This window comes from Chiloscyllium plagiosum, unplaced genomic scaffold, assembly GCF_037043375.1.
Source record: "Chiloscyllium plagiosum isolate Xiang-an unplaced genomic scaffold, Cpla_swu_hap1 HiC_scaffold_30, whole genome shotgun sequence".
Lineage (NCBI taxonomy): Eukaryota > Metazoa > Chordata > Chondrichthyes > Orectolobiformes > Hemiscylliidae > Chiloscyllium > Chiloscyllium plagiosum.
Window position 1 is genome coordinate 16,699,221 of NW_028270168.1, and position 6,951 is coordinate 16,706,171.

A 6,951-nucleotide genomic window follows, 5' to 3' on the forward strand; every position below is an offset into this window, starting at 1 on the left:
CCCCTCCCAACCTACCCACACCGACCCCTACACATCCGGAGATAGTGTAGGGGAGACCTGACAACGCTCCCAAACCCACCTTCCTAAAGAGGCTACAGGACAGAGCAGAGTCTGACACTTTTCTTCTCTCTCTCTTCCTCCCCCCCCCCCCCATTCCATCCACACCAACCCCCACCCTTCTAAAGATGCTGCAGAATAGACCAGAATCTCAGAGACACACACATCCCCACCCCAAAGATGGTGCAGGAGAGACCATTCTCACTCACTCCCCACACCCCAACCCCACCCACCTAGAGATGCTGCAGGAGAGACCAAATTATTCTCTTCCCCCACCCAGAGATGCTGTAGAAGACCAGACACTGAGCACCACCCCAGCCACTCCACACACACGTAGCATCTTTTGGGGGTGAGGGTCCCAGAGGGACCAGACTCTGAACACGCCCCCCCCCAAGATGCTATGGGAAAGGCAGCCAGACTGTCGTCACTAACCTTCCCCCGCCACCCCCTCCCATTCAACACAAACTGACTGATCAATCTCCCCCCCCCCCCCCCACACACAAATATGCGCACACAGTCCAAATCCCTAAAAATGTTGCAGGAGAGGAGAGACCACCAGACTGACACCTCACCACACTCCATCCACACCGCTTGACCAACTCCCCCCACCTAAAGATACTGCACGAGATTCTCACCAGCTGACCATGGCACTCCACCCAGTTACACTGACCAACCAACCAACCCACCCCTCCCCACTCCATCCACAGTCACACTGACCAACTGCTACCCATTCCACTCACACTGAACAGACCAACTGACCTCCCCGCTCCATCCAGAGTCAGATTGACTTGAACAACCAGAGTTATACTGACTACTCTTACACAGACTCCATTCCACCTAAGTCAGACTATACTCCCTTCCATTCTACTGGAGTCAGACTGACTGACACCCCCAACCCCACCCGGAGTCAGACTGACCGATTTCCCCCATATCTCAGGCTACTCACCCTTAGTCAGATTAACTGACTGACCCACATACAGAGTCAGGCTCACTGAACTCCCCAACTCACACTACCTGAGCTATATTAACTATTTCTTTCCTACCCCCTCAGTGAGACTGACTGGCTGATTGACCTATCCTAAATCAGGCTTGCTGATCAACAGCCACCTGAGTAAGACTGACTTGTTTGTCATTGAAGAACTCAGCACAATCAACATTGCTCTATTTAACAATGTCTCTCCTTTCACTGAGCTGGTACATTTACAAGTATGCATGGAACAGAGAATCAAAGTTTTAGGTTTGATCCAATGCACGCTGATAAAAGTTGGAAAAGAATTGATCCCTTAGGGAGGGGAACCAAATAGGAACCTGAAAGAGACCTTGGCTATTCACTATGACCCACATGATTTTATAAACCTCTAAAATCAACCCTCCAGCTCAGATGCTCCAGGGAAAAAAGCTCCAGCCTATTCAGCCTCTCCTTATAGTTCAAACCCTCCAAGCCTGGCAATATCCTTGTAAATCTTTTATGCACCCTTTCAAATTTAACATCCTTCCCATAGCAGGGAGACTAGAATGGAACAACAGTATTCCCAAAGTGACCTAACCAATGTCCTGTTCAGCTGGAATGTGACATCCCAACTTCTATATTCAATGCACTGACCAAAAAAAGGCACACAAACCAAACACTTCACTACCCTGCCAACCTGTGATTCCACCTTCAAGGAACTACAAACCTGTACCCAATGTCTCCTTATTCAACAAGATTTCCCAGGACCCTACATAAAGTGTAAACATCCTAACTAAATTTGCCTTACCAAAATACATTTACCTAAATTAAAGGCCATTTGCCATTCCTCACCCATCAGCACATCTGATCAAGGTTCCACCGTACTCTGAAATAACCTTCTTCACTGTCCACTATACCACAAATTTGGGAGGAATATGGACCAAAAGCAGGTGGGACTAGTTTAGTTTGGGATTATGTTCAGCATGGACCAGTTGGACTGAAGGGTCTGTTTCCATACTGTATGATTCTATAATCAGACATCTTGCAAATTTGCTTCTCCATTTCACGCTGACTACTGGGAGACCTATAGCACAATTCCAGTAAGGTGATCATTCCTTTCTTATTTCAGTTCCATCCACGTAACTTCCTTGGACATATTCCCAGGAAAAACCTCCTGAAGTAGTTGTAGTGTTATCCTTAACGAAAAACACCATCCTCTCCTCTCTTGTTCCACCCCTCCCCATCCTTCCTATAGCATCTATCCCCAGAAACATTAAGTTGCCAGTCCTGCCCTTCCATGAGCCACATTTCTGTCATGTCTAATATCCCAGTCCCATGTTTCTAACCAGGCTGAGCTCATCTGCCTTGCCTGTTAGGCCTCTTACATTGAAATAAATGCAGTTTAATCTTAAATAGTCAAGGCAGAGAACAAAGTAAGTTCCTCCACCTCAACTATACCATCCTCAGACTTCTCTTTCTTCACTCTTTGGGTCTCTTCCCAATCTCCATGCTTACTAACTTAAAACCTCCCGAGTAGCACGAGCAAATCTCCCTGCCAGGATATTAGTCCCCTTCCAATTCAGGTGCAACTCTCCTCCTTAGACATACAGAATAAGAGTACTTTTAAATATCAAGTTATTTCGACATATTATGCATGCAAAAGGGATTAACAGATCATCAAGTGGCTGACAGTGAAGGAAGCAGCTAGAAGTTATTAAAGAATAGTTTATCCAGAACTCCAATGAGATCAACTATTGCTATGTTTGAAAAAGTATGGTTGTCAACTTCACTTGAAATGGCACTTAGACAATAACCATACAGGCTGAAAGATCTGGGAGGAGGAAGCTTATTTGAAATGTATCCCAGAGCCTTGCCCCAACTCCACACTCCACCCATTCCCCCCCTCCTCTACATTCTTGCTGATATTATCCAAGGACATGGAGGTGAGGTTTCACATACCCATTGATAATACTTAGCTCCAGCATTCCTCCACTTCACTCAATCCCTCCGTACACTTGTCTTATATTTCCACTTTATTTATTTGCAGTCATGAATCAGCTGCAATTTCCTCCAGTTGAGCAGTTATATCTCTGCCATAAATTGTGCATCAATTCCCTCCCCAGACACAGTATCAGGTTAGGCCAGACTACTTACAACTCAACCATCCTATTTGGCCAAAACCTTCGCATCAAACTTTGCATACTCAAACACTGCCTAATTTCACCTTTGCATCATCTTTCACTATCTTTGCCCACAATCTGCTGACAAAATACAGCTTTGTTTGTGTTGGGATGAAGCTGTATCAGAACACTATTCCAACGAGCCACCACACACTGCAGCACAGACGAACTTCGGAAAACAGAGAACCACCTATACAATGTAGTCAAGAAGAACGGATACTCAAATAATACAGTCCACAGATTCCTCAAGAACAAACCATGACAAGCAGACCAAACACAACCAGAAACTCTAACCACTTACCATACAAAGAAGTTTCAGAAATGACAGCCAGACTTCTAAGACCCCTTGGAATCCTAATAGCACACAAACCCACCAACACACAAACAAAAACTAAAACTTAAGACCCAGTACAACCCATGGACAAAAACCAACGTCATCTACAAAATTCCATGCAAGGACTGCCACAAACACTACATAGGAACAAACAGGAAGAAAGTTAGCCACCAGGATACACGAACACCAGCTAGCCACAAAAAGACACTACCCTCTCTCCCTTGTAGCCCTACACATGGATGAAAAAACCCACCTATTCGGTGGGACAACACATCTATCCTGGGACAGGCTAAGCGGAGACATGCCAGTGAATTCCTAGAGGCCTGGCACTCCAACCACAATGCCATAAACAAACAGATCTGGATATCATCTATCAACCCCTCAAAACGAACAGGAAATGACACCACCACAAACCCCTGGAACCCCATCCAGGACAAACATATAAATAGAAAGCAGGAGACACAGCTTCGCTTCACTTGGAGGTCACCACTGATGATGTTACCTAGCCAGGTAATGAACCATCTGGATATCAAAAATACAGCTCAGCAAGCAAACCTACACCCTAAACCTCAACCCGAGCTACAAACCTTCACAAATCTATAGATACCTATACATGGAATATATAATCACAAACCTTACATGGTCTATGTCTAGAACTTTTGCATCCCTAGCCAATCTGTTTCAGTCCAACACTGGCATCTCTACGAGAGAATGTGGAAAAGTAACTTGGTTTTGTCCTGTCCACAAATAAAACAAGTTATATTCATCGAGCCCCAGCCTACTCTCCATCAAAAACTATATCAAGCAAAGTTACTTAGCAATAACCTGCTCACTGATGCTCAGTTGGTACATATAAAATCATACACTGATGCTCGGTTTGGGTTCTGCCAGGGTCACTCAGCTCTTGACCCAATTAGAACCTTAGTTCAAATAGGGAGGGAAAGATTTGTACTCCATGCATTTGATTTGGTATCAAGGAGCCTAAGCAAATGTAATGTCAACAGGAAATGGGGAAAAAATTCTGCTTCAAATTATACTTGTTCAAAAGGAAGATGGGGTGGGGGTTGATGAAAGTCAGTAATCCCAGCTCCAGACCTTCATAACAGGCTGTCCACAGAATAATGTTCTAGGCCAGACTACCTTCAGAAGCTTCTTTAATGCCCTTCCTTCGATATTAAGTACAGAAGTGGAGGTGTTTGCTGATGAGCAAATACTCAGATACTGTAGTAGTCCATACCAAATGCATAAGGACCTGTACAACATTCAAGCTAGTGCCAAGCAATGATAATCTCCAAAAAAAGAATTGAATCATATCCTCAACATTCAATGGTATCACCACTAAATTTCCAGCTCCCAACCCATGCACCCCAAATCAACATCCTGTGTTTTACCATTGACCATAAAGTTAGTCATATAAATGTTATGGCTACAAGTCAGAGGGCAGGAATCTTGCACCAAGTAATTCACCACCTGTCTCTCCAAACTTTGTCCCCCAATTGCAAGTCACAAATTAAAGAGTGTAATTGAATGCTCCACACTCATCTACAAGTGTAGCTTCAACTCTAGATTGTTTCAGTTAAGGTCAAAGCAATCCACAAATTTTCACTCCCTCCTTTAGTGATGCTCAAGAGCAGAGTATACTATTTAGGTGCATTGCTTAAATTTTAAGGTTCTTTTGACAGCATATTCCCAACCCACAACTAATCAACAAGGACGTGGGAACACCACCTGCATATTACACTCACCATTCTGACTTGAAACTATATTGCTATTCCTTAATTTTTCCCAGTAGACCACTCAGCCCATCAAGTTGCTACACTATTCAATTAGATAATAGTTGATCAGATAATCCTCAACTCCACTTTCCTGCCTTTTCCCCCCATAATCCATGTATCTCTTACTGATTAAAACAGTCTCATACTTGAATATACTTAATTTGGGAGAGATGGGAAGATATAAAAGAGACCTAAGGGGCAACATTTTCACAGAGGGTGTTGTGTGTGGAATGAACTGCCAGAAGTAGTGGTGGAGGCTGGTACAATTGCAACATTTAAAAGGCATCTGGCTGGGTCTATGAATAGGAAAGGTTTGGAGGGACATGGGTCAGGTGCTGGCAGGTGGGACTAGATTGGGTTGGAATATCTGGTCGGCATGGACAGATTGGACCAAAGAGTCTGTGTTTCCATGCTGTACATCTCGATGACTCCAAGGAAAGAGAACACATTATGAATGGTAGGACTCAAGGAAGCACCAAGGATCAGATGGGCCTTTGTGTGTATATCCACCAGTTCCTTAAGGTTGATAGTGGTTAAGCACCTTGGATATTTGTTTCTACTAACAGAGGTAAAGATTAAGAGCATGAGGTTATTGGAACTATATGAAATGTTGGGTGGGCCATAGCTACCTAGTATTGTGCGCAGCTCTGGAACTCACTGTATGAGGGCCAGTATAAATGAGATTTACCAGATGTTGCCTGGGCTGGAGAGTTTTCAGTTACAAAGCAACTTTGGGTCGATTGGGGTTGCTTTCCTTGGAGCAGAGAAGACTGATGGAGGACACGATCAAGATCAAAAAATTGAGGGTCATAAATAGGGTAAACAGCAAGGAACTTGTCCCCTTGATGGATCTATAACCAGGGGGCTAGATTTAAGGTTAGGGGCAGGAAGTTTAGAGGGGCTGTGAAGAAATACTTTTTAATCTAGAGAGTGAAGGAAATCTGGAATTCAATGCCTGAAAACACACTAGAGGCAGAACCCTCATAACAATTAAATAGTATTTAGATGTGGACTTGCAATGTCAAGACATACAACAGTATGGACCAGGTGTAGGAAAAACAGGATTAGAACAGCTGTTTGTTTTTGACTAACACAAACTTGATGGGCTGAAGAGCCTTTTTCTGTACTATAGACTTCTATGATGAGGGAAACAACCTTTCTGCATCTAATCCGTTAAGCCCCTAAGAATCTTCCACGTTTCAATAAAGTTGCCTCTCATTCTTCTATATGCCAACAAGTAGAGGCCAATCTACTCAAAGGCAGTGCCTTCATATCTGGTATCAACCTATTTAACCTTCTCTGGGCTGCATCATATGCATACATCATCCTTTAGGTAAGGGGCCCAAAACGGTTCAGTATTCTAGATGTGGTCTACCAGGTGCAGTTTTAGCAAAACCTTCCTACTTTTATACTTTGAAATAAAGGCCAACATTCTATTTGTCTTCTCTACTATCTGAACTTGGATGCTAGTATTTTGAGATTCATAGATGAGAACTTCAAATCTTTCTCCAGTTTTTTGTCCCCTCCATTTAAATGATGTCCAGCTTCTCTACTCTTCGTTGCAAAGTGCATAATCTCTTTTCTCCAAATTATATTCCATTGGCCAAGTTTTTGCCCATCGGCTTAATCTATCATATCTCTCTGCAGTCTTTGTGC